The sequence below is a fragment of the Nanorana parkeri genome, unplaced genomic scaffold (assembly GCF_000935625.1).
Source record: "Nanorana parkeri isolate BGI_ZX_2015 unplaced genomic scaffold, ASM93562v1 scaffold519, whole genome shotgun sequence".
Classification (NCBI taxonomy): Eukaryota; Metazoa; Chordata; class Amphibia; order Anura; family Dicroglossidae; genus Nanorana; species Nanorana parkeri.
The window spans coordinates 64,181-78,458 of NW_017306787.1; positions in this window are offsets into that span (position 1 = coordinate 64,181).

The window sequence follows — 14,278 nt, forward strand, 5'->3', positions numbered from 1 at the left end:
AAAACCCCCCCCCCCCCCCATGTTATGAAGAAGGCAAAGGTGTTCTATAGTCCCCAAAATCAGGAGCAAACAACATAGAGTGACAGGGTCACCCTAAGACCAGAAATGTATTACTGGCAGGATGACCAGGTGAAAAAAGAAACAAATGCAGCCACCACATCTTGGGGCCAGGAAGATGCAATATATTATATTTTTGTGAGAGAGATGCGCAGCCCTGACCAGCTCACCTGAGACCCCTGCAGAGACCACCATAGAGAGTATCAGATGGGCTGTGCAGCATCTAGGGTTGGCTCTGCAGTGTCACTCTCAGGTATGTGTGGGGTATCAGGTGGGTCCTGCGTCCAGCGCGTCACTAAGCCCTGTGTCCAGCGCATCACTTAGGCCTGTGTCCATTGCGCCGCTAAGCCCTGAGACCAACGTGTCGCAAAGCCCTGAGTCAAATTCATATACTGTTCTGCATTGCTGTATAAATGTATTGCTGGGATTTGTAGTCCCCCTACAGCCTAAAGCCATGCAAGGGGCCCCAAAATTTCTGATGGCTGCCCTGGTTCTACTGGTGACTATTATAATTCTGGCTCAATGATTCAGTGTACTGTGTACTAATGACTGGGAACTGTTGTAAGTTCTGATTCTCAGTGTACTGTTAGCTCTCTGATTGGTTGCAGGAAGCCGCTGGCAGAAGCCGACCTCTCTCACTCTTTGATCGTATTACCAGAGCTGCTGTCCTATTGATTCAACACTGAACCCTTTCAAATTAATCAGTTATCAGTTCAGTCAGATGAATCATTTCATCCAGTTCACTAAAAAGAGTCGATTCAAAAGAACAATTCGTTCATGAACTAGACATCACTATTCCACACAGCCTGATGGCCTGCTGAACTGTTAGGAGGAGTTAGAATGACTTCAAAGCAGGAGAATATATATCATTCAGAGGCACCTGTAAGGTATCTATTCCCTGTGTCTGTGCTCTGCAAAAAAAAACTAAAGTCACTGGAGCACACAGCACTTTCTAGCTCTTGCCATCTCCACCCTCAGCTCTGCCATATACATGCCTCCCACTTCCTCTATTTCACAATGCCTGATGGGAGATGTAGTCAGCTTTCTATGCCAGGATATGGCACGCACTGGTTACAGAGATCCTCCCACTGGCTGCAGGAAAGACTGATCTAATAATAGGAGAATGTGGCATCACTGGCTGCTAAAAACGAGGAATAATAAGAAAAGTAAGAACTTTTATGATAAATTGTTACAGCAGTTTGCTTCCTCTGACTGAGGGGGACCTAAATATATAAAGTGATGTGCATCCTGGAGTTCTTCTTTAAATCAATTATAAAGTTCCACTTTAATTTAAATAATCTTCTTAGAAACACAGAAGCTGATATTGTATCACTCTTTACTGAGTTTGAGAGTTTTTAAAATGTATGTACTCTACAAAGAACTTTGTAGTTTATTGTTACTGTATTTACAGTGTTATGTAAATAAAGGAAATAATAACAACGTATAAGAAAACTTCAAAATCCGTGTCTCAGAAGAGAAATATTTCCATTTGTCTCATGTTAAAACAATACATTATTCTCTCTCTACTCTCTAACCTAGTCCAGTGGGGCCCTGTTGCCTTGGCTCTGAGCCCATAATAGGGGGCTCTTCCTGCTATGGCAGTCCAAGGCTCATCACTGAACTTCTATACAATATTATACTGCACAAGATCTACTTATGGAAAGAAATGGTTAGTTAGATTACCAACGTAAATTTTAAGAGATCTTGTACAAAAGCATATCATGCATCCGCTATACCAAGTTTACCCCACAATAAAAAAAAAAAATCTAGTAATGTAAAATAATGGAAGGTTACCAAAATACATATTAGAGATAACAGAATGCAAGTTCTGGCAATACCGAACACCATCACACTTATAATTTAACCGTTACTTCATATAAAGTAGACATAGACATCAGCATTAAAAAGATACTGTGAACTTAATCACAAATGGTCATTTATTGCTGGAGATCTCATTCTAATTTCTTTTATGGACACCAATTGACTCCACTGGAGGTGTCAGGGTGAGGACAGTGATGGGTCTCAGCAAGCTATATACATGGAGAGCCGGGATCAGAACACAAAGATGAAGTAAAGCGCACAGCGAGCAGTGATCGGCATGTGATTTCCCTGCTGGAAACAGAAAACAAAAGATTATTTTGAGTAAGGTTATCTAGATAATCCAGTACAATTCTGCTCTAGAGTGAATGAGCCCAGCCAATATACTGTACCTTTGTATGTCTGGTTTCCACTGTCTTCAGCGAGGGCCAATGTAAGCGCTTTCAGCTGTTCCTTGTCTAGTAGTTTCTTCTGCTGATCGGTTACTGCCTTGGCCTGAGACCAGGAAAACATCTGCAGCTGCTGGGCTGAGAATGCTACCTGCAATTGTGGAGTGCGGGGTAAAAGGAGAACAATCACTACGTTTCCTGGGGCTGGTTTATAACACAAGGCCAGTGGAGACTGGAGATTTATATTTATGGCAAGCAAAGAGATAATAATTACAGTAATGCTTTGTTAATTTGCAGTGTGTGTAAACAGTTTGCTTAAAGAGAACCTGTCACCAGCTTTAAAAATGCAGGTAAAAGCACAGAAAAATCAAGAATTGTATAAGCTTACTTGTAGTGTTTTTCCTTTCCATACATTTTTATTCACTTGCAACGTGCCTTTGAACTTGCTAGAAAATTAGACTACTTCAGGAAGACTCAGTTACCTAGTACAAGTACAACGCACAACTATTTCCTTACACATTATGGCCCTCTTCTTTCCTGGGAGTGTCTAAATGTTCTTTGCGCTGCCCCAGCTCCTCTGTCCCTCCCTTCACCCATCTACATATCTATTTATGTACTAGCTGGGGGAGGAGTGTCACTTGAGTGACAGCTCTGAGTCTGCTGGGACTGCTGACATAACATTCAAGATGAAACCGTCCTGCAGAAGTCTCGTGGCTTTGGGATGTCTATGCAACGGAAACTTTCGCAGATAAATAATATGCCTAGAATATGTTAAATGCACACATAATCGTATGGTTATATTGCTCTTTAAATAAATGGTCCATCAACAAGGTCTCTTTAGGCAATTTGTTTTGTGAATCTGTTGCACTGTTTCTTAACTAGAGATCCTGTCAGTAACAGCACATCCTATTGCAAGCTTACCTAGCAATTAGCAGCAGCATTGTCAGCTTGCTATGAGAGCTCCTTCAGTTGGCAGTTAAGCTGCCAATCTAAAAAGACCTAATAGGCAACCAATGAACAACTGAAGGAATCCGTATGGCAAGCTGACAAGGCTGCTATCAATTGCGAGCAGCTTACTGTCGTAAACCTGCAACAGAAGGTAGTGTTACTGGCAGGGTCTACAGGTAAGAGATTTTGGGTTCATATAAACTTTCAATGTCTCCCTTTGTCCTTTACTCACAAAACTCATCTTCAAAATTATATTATGCATTGTAAACACAAAGCTGTACTTACTGCAAACTTCGTAGCTTGAAGGAGGGACACAGCAAGAGGTGTAAGACCCTGAATCTGGTCTAAGACCAGGGCAGAGAGTTCCATATCATCCAGTCCAGCTGTGAAGAAAGAAGATCCAGGACATGAAATGTATAGCTAGAGGGTAACGCTACAATACTGAATGGTCAGAACACAAATTATAAAGCTCAGAGAGCACAAATTAAGTTATACACTGAAAAAGTCAGAGCAGCTTTATTTTGTGTGAAACAAACATTGTTAACAATTGGGTGGACGCTGTTCAGAGGAAGTCGTATGACGAAACGTGTCAATGCGCAGCCACACGCTGAGCTCATCATACAGTGGATCCAGACTCTCTAAGGTCGGAGCAGACGGGAGTCCAACTTTAATGCTTTAAATGATTTTTCATGAGGAATCTTGTGAGTGGTTTTAATTTTTTTCTGAATAAACCGCTGTCTTAAACATAATACACGATGATCTTTTAATGTTTTCGCAAAACACACTGGGGAGCTCCAGACTTTGAGCTGGTGGAGGGGAGTATCGGAGAGGACAAAAGAGGAAGATCGGAGGATACTACCACACTAGCTGTTTTTGACCATCCTGAAAAAACGGTCTTACTTTCTGGTGAGTGAGGATCTTATAGATACACGATTTATACATGGTGGAATATCGTAATTGAGAGCGACAAGAGAACGGAATTTGAAGGGTGTTTAGTCACATGGGCTTGCTCGGACACTTTCTATTGAATGGATGACAATGCATTTTAATGGACAATCATTTTCACTTAATTATTTACACGGCTGAAAAGACTTTTACTGTTATTGTTTGGATAATTTGTATTTTTAGTTTACGTTTTGAATTTATTGGTATACGTGATTGATGCGCAGTGCATACACTATATACAAAATACCCTTAATGCCAGCTAATTATGGTAACTATATTTCCATAGGACAATGCTCCACCACACCAAAGCCAGCATATCATTTATCAGGATGACAGTATGAGTTGTTAAAGACCAAGCATGATATTTATCTGATGTATATTTCACCCAGGAAGTCTAACCTGCCTTACTAGCCTTCTGGACCTTGTAATATAGTCATATTTTTGGTCTAACTGAAATGCATCTTCTTCTATAGCAGCATAACCACTTTTTAGGACAATAACTCCATTATAGTAGGAATTATAGATTTATGAAAATGAACTATGTGGAGTTCAGCTGAAGGTCAGTCTAGGTTAATATGCCAGCCTCAGAGATGTGTATTCCTAAACTGCGCACCAGACCATTTACAATAGGGATGCACCAATACCAAGTACAGTACTCGGTACAAGTACAGATACTTTTCCAGCTCCAAGACTAGACTAGAGAAAAATTCCAAAGTTAGGAGACAGCTGTCATTTGTAAGGAGCACACAGAGCTCCTGGGATTTGTACATCTCTGTTTTAATGTACGATTTTGTTTTTATAAATATAAATAAAGGGATGCACCGATACCAGCTTTGCGAGTACAAGTACTGATACTCGCCCAAGTACTTACAAGTACGAGTACTGATATATTTTTGTTTATTGTCATGTGATAGTTTTTCTAAAACAATACAGACTAATGATTTCAGGACAGTGGTGGAGCAGCAGAGCAAGGTCCCAGCTGCAAATTCTGCAACCCTGGTAGTTCTCATGAAAATGCCAAGTATCGGCATTGGTACTCAAAAAGTATCGGTGCATCCCTAATTTACAACATGACCATTTACAACAGGGCCTCATCAGAAGTCCTATAAAGACCCTGGGCTAATCAAGGTTTACACTGAATGGCCAGTTTATTATGACCACCTGACGTTTGTAGGCAAATTAGCTATAATTAGCTATAATTTTGCGCTGAAGTTGCTAGAGGGCCAGACCATTATAAATAGGAAAGCAGGTTGTTTACGACAGTAGAAGTGATTTTTTTTCTGAAGATATGGGTAAACAACGCGATTTAACAGCCTTTGAACGTGGGATGATTGTTGGCGCGAGCCATGGAGCGAGTATCAGCAAAACAGCAGAATTCGTTAAATGTTCAAGAGTGGCTCATTGTTAAAATGTTTAAAGACTGGACTGTCAGCCGAAAATCTGGGTCTGAGCGTGCGAATTGTGGCCGTCAGCGACTAGTCAATGTTAAGGCAGAACGGAGAGTGGCAAGACTGGTACAAGACAACAGAAGGGCAACAGTGCAGTGTCAGATTCCTCGCATCACCTTTCAACATCTCGTGGAGTCACGAAGCTTTTTTTGTCAAATGTGTTGACTTCCATGAAAGCTTGGCACAGGCAGGAGATTTTTATCTGACTGGCACCAGGTCTTTTCGTGTGCTCAATTGAAGTGTCTTAGGACATCTCCGTATATCCATGTATAAACAGGCTGAGCAATGAGACAATCATCATTCATAAGAGCCACTACAAGAAAATAAGACAATGGGACAAAAAGGTGGAAATCATCTGATGGGCCCAACTAAGGCCTAAATCTATTATTTTGGGAGTGGGTTAGCGACACAAAGTTACATACAGGGACTTTTCCACCAGCAGTTAGCTGAACCCTCTAATGTCAGTGATTCACTATAATGTAGGAGACTGCAGAAAAATAGAGACCATAAAATCATCAGCATAATAATATCACTGCACTGTATATGGAAAATGGGTTACAAGAGTGTCTTTTAAATTATTTTCTTCTATCATCAACAATTTCTTTTTTCTCACCAGCCACAGATCCAATCTCCCAAAAGACTTCTTGTGTCCACCCACTGACTGGTCCAAACATGTCACTGTTGGTGCAGAGCCTTGTAAGAGCATGTAGTTGTTGCTCAGTACATCGCAGAGCAAGCTGGCCCAGATACATGACTGCTGTACTAAAAGCAGGAAAAAAAGCATGCAACAGAGTCATACCACTTTATATTTACTTGTGTAGCCACACTGCAGAAAATTATTTAATTGTAACAATTCACTCACCAGAATTCACTTGCTTTTATCTGTCCCATGTCTTCCTCTGGGAGCCCGCATACAACATACCCAAGAGTCGCCAAGTGCAAAAAGTCCAAGGCCTGAGTATTGAGACTATTGGAGATCATAAATCCACTGGCTAAAATCTTCAGCTGTGGGAACCAAAGTAGTCGTTAAAAGCACGCAATGTGCAGCAAGTGTGTGTATGTTGTCTACTTGACACTTGACATTGATATTTGTAGTTTAGGATAAAAGTCTCCAACCAGCAATATTTCTCTCCTCAGAGGTTTCATTTTAAAGAGAAACTGTAGATTACCCAAACTGGAAAAGTAATAATTTCTCTTTACATCTTTACAGGATAGTACATGTGTATGTTCCCTACACTTCACTGCCACACAGTCCCTCAAGAGACCTCCTTAGAGTCTCTTTTAAGTTTGCTAAGGAAGTAAAAGCTTAGACAAAGCCTATGCACGCTCTCCATGTGACAGCATTTTGGCCTGGCAGTTGGCTGCCCAGGCCCTCCCAGCCCATATACCAAAATATCTTGTGCAGGCTGGCAAGGGTAGAACATAGGGAAGAAATTTACTAACTCTTTATGGTCCCTCCTGTAAAGTGAACCTGTTGCTTTAACTACTATGGACAGCGTACATGTACTGTATACCAATTCAAGACAAGTTAAATAATTCAGTGAACTGCTATCAATTCACTGACATGCAACCCAGGAAGTATTTCCATTGCTCAGAAAGTCCAGGAAATTCCAGCTTATACCATTCTATGTTATTTTCCAACAGCATAAAAGTGATAAATCTACCATGTTTTAATGCTAAAATTATATAAACACCTATTATTATTAAGAATTAAAAAGGAAGTGAGTCACCCTTTGTTTTCAGAACAGTTGCACTCCTTCCTGTAATTCATGCTATCGTACAAGTTATAAAATGTGCATATTGAGATTTTAGCATATTCTTTAGCTTCCAATGCTTTCAAGGATGGAAAGTGAAAATTTAGTTGTACATCCCATAAGGGCATGCACTATTTTTTGCGATCGAACTGCACCTCGAGCATTGCTGTGCCACCCGTTCTGGTGCAAGCATTTGTGGGCCACTGATGGTTGAATGGTTCCACCATGCCCCCTCCTGCCCTAGAACTCAGCGAGGCTTAATTATGCGATCCAGTGTATTCCAGCCACTAATTGTGCTGGAACGCACTGGTTGTGGTGTGAACAAGCCCTTAAAGTTTAATAATGTTTAGATTTTCCAATTGGGAAGGTGATTGAAAGCATTCAACTTAATTTTTCATTAAACCAATCTTCAATTAAATGTATTGTTTGTGTGGGAGCCTTATCACTCTGGAGTATGGTCCTGTAAAGTGGCTTCACGTTGTTGGCTATTATACAGCAGAGCAGAGCGTGTCTAACGCTCCTATGCCTGTTGCAACCTTCCACTGTTATAACAGAATCCTGGATTTGATTACTTCATTATTTTCCAGGACCGCAGCTCACGCAAGCGCAGAAGAGGTGGTCGGGTTCATAAATTTAACAGGCTGTTTGCCTGCTTTGCGTATGTGCAGGGAAGCGGGTCCAGAAAATTTACAGTCAAGAAGTCTGTATTTTATGTATGTTTTGATTATGTGTTAAGTGATATGTTTGCAGGTGCCTTGGCTGTGAATTGTGTAAAGCTAGCGGCTTCCCCACACAGGCGCTCGTGTGTTCCTGTTTGGTCTGTGAATTTTATGGACCCGCTAGCATGCACATGCGCAATTGTCCATTAAATTTCTGGTCCCGTTCTGCCGACGCTCCCTCCTTGATCAGCTGCTCATAGCTTGCAATTTCAGCCCACGCCCACCTGACGCCGCCGGAAGTGACATGAGGGTCCAGTACCTGTCCCTGTCTTTCTTCTTGTGTCCTGGTGGCATCTGAGTACCAGTAGGCGGCTGCTAAAGGTAAAACCACTCGCCATTATATCCTCTAGAGAGTCTGCATCTGATCCTGGCAATCTGTCTGTGCCATTACAATTCCCTCCACCATGTTTAACACTTGGTATTAGACATAGTAAGGAATGGATCATTTGTCTTTCTCCAAACTTAAACCCATTAGCATTGGCATAAATACCAGTGACCGCTGAAGGGAGCATGCCCCAGATCTGGCAATACCTTTCTGGCAGTGCAGGATACCCTGTCAGTGTGACATGCTCTGTATGTGCAGTAAAGTAGGGCTGAGGGCTGTCCAGTCCAATGCTGCCTCTTTAGTTCTGATCTAACCTCAGTGACAACAGGTGATAATTGAAAGGGGCTGCACTAAAGGCAGACAAGTCCTTGGAGCAGTGAAAGCACTACCGAGTGCCGGCGATTGACCTGTAATTGACTAAACAATACAGAGCACCATGCTCCCACCAAAGTGGACTGTCTGGAGATTTGGGTGTATGGACACAGAGGGGAAAACATCTAATTATTGCAGCCAACCAGGAAAGATAACATACATAGCTCTGCATTCTCAAGGATAACTAAGTTGAAATTCATATAAAATCTGATGATATAATTCACTTTGGGGGTACCGGTGCATACAATACACAGACCTGGACTCTGGATAAGATTCAACATTTAGCAAATATGACTGAAAAAGATCGTCAGATGATAAGATGTTATACTTACTGTAGCTTTCCTAACACTAGTGCCACCAATCTTTGCTTACTTTAAGAGCTCCAGAGTCAGGTGGATCCAATATACACTTTGGGGTATTTCAGATTTATTTCTGGTCCTCCTGCCAAGCAATGTGGTTCCTTCCACCAGTCCCTATGTTACTGCCCAACACAGAGTGATGTAGGGGAAAGGGGGGACGGGACACAGAGTCAGTGGGGGGACAAGTAATCTGACACACCCCAAAAGTGCGTGTTGGATGAGGAGGATTCTTCAGGCTCTGTAGCTCTTTAATAGTCCAAAGATTGGTGGCTTAGGCATTGGGACAGGTAAGTATAAGATCTCTTCTTTACAAGACAGGCTTTTTTGGCAACATTTAAAGGTAGCTTTAAACCAAGCTGATGTCCAGCAAGAAGAGAAAGTGGAGAGCTAATGTAAGGGGGACAATTTAACTGAATGCTAAAGTGGATGATGCCTCTAAATGCCACTGTAAAGGGAGCAGTCACGTTGAATGCTAATGTAAAGGGGTAAATTTGACTTAAAGTCAATGTGAAGGTGGCATTTTCAGTATGAAGCCAATGTAAAGGAAGCTATTCCACTGAAAGGTGAGATAAAGGGGGTGTTTTATTATGGCAGTATAGACTGCTTACCACCAATTTGTTAAAGTTCTGGGTACTGCAAAAGGAGGTCATGGAAGGAATAGGGGATCCCATCACAATTTTGCTATGGGGCCCTGGGATTTGTCATAACGCCCCTGACCATTAGGATGTGAACAAAAGTATGAATGATGATCCTCATTTTTCCAGGTCTTTTCTTTTCACCAAATTATAGGCCTTGTTTCTATCAGATACAAATTGTTTCCAAACTAGCAGCCGTGCCATAAACTCCAGATTTGTGAGACTAAGCGTACAGTTTTTGCTAAGAATGGATCACAAAGTGCTGATTATGTTATATGGTATTTTGGATACCGAAGGGAAACTATAATGGGTATAGGTCATGTTATTACAAATCTTTATTTCTAATAAGTAAATATTTAACACCAGGAGCACCCATGACACTGGTGTCATAAAGCATCAAGGGTTTGACAATGAGAGAGCACAGCAGAAGCTTTATGAATGAAAGTCCAGATAACTCCATATGAACATATCAGACAGTGAAGGGGAGGAAAGAAGGAGGAGGAGTAAGTGTGTGGAAATGTTATCTTTGGACATTGAACTCTGTAAACAAAAGGCTTTTCTTCAACAGTTAAGAATAGACATAAACATGTTAAAAAAGTGACCAAAGCTCCACATTCTGGCTGGAAATAAACATGACATTACTGATGTGTTTTGCTATGGCAAAAAAATATGTTTTGGATGGAATTACCTGGTTCGCAGTCCATTCTTTCTGTTTTCCAAAAGTTTCCATTACTTGCCAATCTTTCAGGTAAATTTCCTGTAACTGACGCTCACTAAACTGAGTTGCCAAGCGGCCAAGGCGAATAAGGACAAGGTCTGGGAGATGAGATGGAGGGCCTGCTATCTATGAAAAATAAGGAAAATAAAGCTGCTTGAATACTTGCTTTCTTATAAACTCGAAAACACACACACACGCACACATATATGTGTGTGTATGTGTATATATATATATATATATATATATATCTCATAGAAGAGTAAAAAATGCAGTAACCCAAAGACATTTCAATCACCCTTCATTGTCAGTGCTCTAAACAATGAAAAGTAATGTCATTTTTTAAAATAAAGTTTTGAAAACACCTTCACATGATACCTCTAGTACTCTGGCCAGTAGAAGAGCCAGCTCGCTGGTTGGGATATAAGGGTCCTGGCCAATCACTTCCAAACAGTCCATGAAATCAGTGGGTGTCATTCCTAGGAGCAGATCCACACCCCATGCAGAGACAATGCTGTCCCGAAGAATGCCGCACTCGGGAGCACTTACTGGATGGCAATATAATAATAATAGCATTAGTCATATTATCAGTGTTACCATATTTAATTTTTTTAAGACAAAACACTATTTTTCAGCTCTGCAGGCATGGCCCGGAGAAGGAGATATTTGCCGCAACTCGGTAAGTATTCATCTGTGTAGAGGGAGGGATTGGCAATGTAATTTTAAAGGAGCCAAAAAGATAAGTGCACTTTGATTAATAGCTTTTATTACAGCATGTCAGATAAAAAAAAGACATCAACGATAGACACATTTCGGACAATCCTTGCCTTAATCTTTGGCCTCAATTTTGCTGTAATATGGCCACAATGATATCTCTACTACTTAGAGGCACATCTCTGCAGTACTCCTAACACAGATTCCCTGCCTGACTCGATGGACTTGTGTCTTTTGTCAACCTGACTAACTATGTAAGACTGTAGTTTGGTGGTGATAGGGTCTCTTTAAAGCAGACTTGATCACAGCCAGTAAATTATTTAGATTTTCTGGTATAGGTTATCGGCATTTTAACTATGTTCATAGCTGTGTACAGCCTGACATAAATATTATAGTTTAAATATGAAGGTCTAAGCAGCTTTGCCAATAGAAACTCTGGCTATAGCACGGTGAAAATCCGGTCCTAGTTATGAAAGGAGGACAGATTATGGTTGATACTGGAGTCAACTAGGAAAATTTAGAATATTAGCTTTTAAAATTCCTTATACCCTGTTTCCCCGAAAATAAGACCTACCCCGAAAATAAGACCTAGTACTATTTTTGTGAAGTGCTAAAATATAAGACCTACACCGAAAATAAGACCAAGTTGCGACTATTCCCAGGGCCCGGTGGTGGCATAAGGGGGAACTTGAAGAGCCGCGGGAGAGGCAGGAGAGAATCAGCGGTGCCAACAAAGCCAGAGCTAGAGGAAGCGAGGCGGCACCGGAGGGAGCAGAGCGGCATAAGCCGATGCCTCCTTTATAGCGCCGGCTCCTGTCACAGGCAGAGTGATACCAAATGCACTCCACCTGTGAGGAATCGATAGTGAAAGTGCGCTTCGCTCATTCTGGCAAGCGATTGGTTAGCAAATTGCTCTTTTCTACATGAATAAGTGTGGATTGTTGTACATTAAAAAAATAAATAAATAAATAAGACCTACCCCAGAAAAAAGACCTAGTGTGTTTTTGTGAGCCAAAAAAAATATAAGACAGTGTCTTATTTTCGGGGAAACACGGTAGATCTTCATGAAGCAAGACAAGTGTATTTTGCTTCTCACCTGAAGTCCTCATCTGTGAACGAACCAGAGATGAACGTTTTAGCAACATGCGCTGTCTCTGCATGCCATCCAGAGAATCTGCTGCACTCTCTGCCTGTCTACAAGCATCGCCCAAAGGAGACTTCCTCCATTTATGTTCTTCAGACAAGATCTGTATCGCCCATCGGCTGGAGAGTGCTGCCTTAATAGTAAAGAATTAACATTATACAATGTGGAATTTGTAGACACAAGGTAACTTAATAAAAGAGATATTTGGAGAAACAATTTTCTTTTATATTTCCCTTCTTTTTGTAAGTAGTGCCCTTGTGGGTAAATCCAGCAACAGAAATAAAAGGAAGAGGAGGTGCAGAGGCTACTAAGTGGAGTATCATGACTCTCAGCAGCTCTACAGATATTCTCTACAGGCTCCTAATTGGTGAACTTTAATGTACAATTGGATCCCTGTATATGACACAGACCATATGTTGGTATTCATTTCAAAAATAAGGCTTAGGTAACATGATTGGAGAAAGAATGGGTCAAGTCTTATGAACAAGCAACTTTATTAACCTGTGTCTAGGTAGCATGACCTCTGAGAGAATGGGTCAAGACACATTGTTCACCTTTGCTTTGGTAGCATGACCTCAAAATACAACCCTAATATCAACAGAAATTTACATTTTCACAGCTAATGTAGAACATTGCTAATAATGTAAAGCACTTTTATCATTAAAGCATTCAATATTATACCTCATCTATGTATTCACTGGCCTTTTAGTCAAACAGTGTTTAATAAAGACTGGAAAAGAAACAAACACACTGCAACACCACGTGTGGGGCCGAAACGCAGATAGACGTAGGCAAAACCATTAATGAGCACATGGGCAGAACACATAGGTCCAATAGTATAAGATAGGCAGATTGGGGTAAGTCATGTACCTCACTGGGGGGAAGGGATCAAAGAGAATGGACCAACCACCTCCAACATCCCAAAACGCAAACCAGTCCATACAGCAATGTAGAAGGAGCCCCTACTCCTACTTGGGGGAAGAAAGAGCAGGGCCCTGCCCCAACATAAGTTGTAAAGTGGAAGAGCTAAATAGCATCCAACACAACCAAATCCAACCATGCTATTCACTGGCCTTTTGATTAATTCAAACATCCTCAAAAGTAACTGGGCTTTATAGGGTTAAAAAGTAATAGACAAAACCTCTGTAGGTGATGAAAACTGGTAGTGTCAAAACAATTTATTATGTGCTTGGTTGTTCCAAACAGGGGATGCATTGTCCACCATTTATCAATAAACACAGAGCTCCAGCTAAATGCCCAGTTTAAATACACATAATATATGTGAACTGTTTTACCTGCCAAAGTGTATGTGATTCTGTACAGCCATTTGTGTGATTTACACACCTCTACCACACTGCACAGCCAGACAGGGGACACTCGTGTTTCCTGGTTCAGCAATGCAGATGGCTGGTAACATCTCCAGTCTGCCTACTGAGCAATGCATCAGAATCATCAACACTGTTCAGTTAGATGATCAAGAAAACAGTAAAGGTGACCCAAAGTAGTAAAGCTAAACTAGAAACAGTGGAGTAATCTTCCTGGCTGTGCGGTGTGGCAGAGGTATTTAAATCACAAGAGTAGCTGAGTTACAAACTTTTTGGCAGGTTAAATTGTAAGCATACGCATTTAAGCTCTGTTGTTTAATTGTCTGTCTGACGTTCAACTTTAAAGTGTATTTCCACTTCAGCAGTCAAATCTGAGAAAACCCCTCTGAATGCTTTTATGTGCTCCCATTGACGCAGCATACCTAAAAATGATTAAATAATATTGTTCTCGCTGGCATCTTGTGTTCTGCAGCATTTTCAAAAGTAAGGGAGCAATGCCTCACTGATGATGCCGGTGAGGGAGTGACGCGTACAAAGCAGGTGAGGGTTTATTTGCTTAATCTATCAATCAACTATGAAATCTGCCCAAGATTTGCTTCAGCGGATAACAT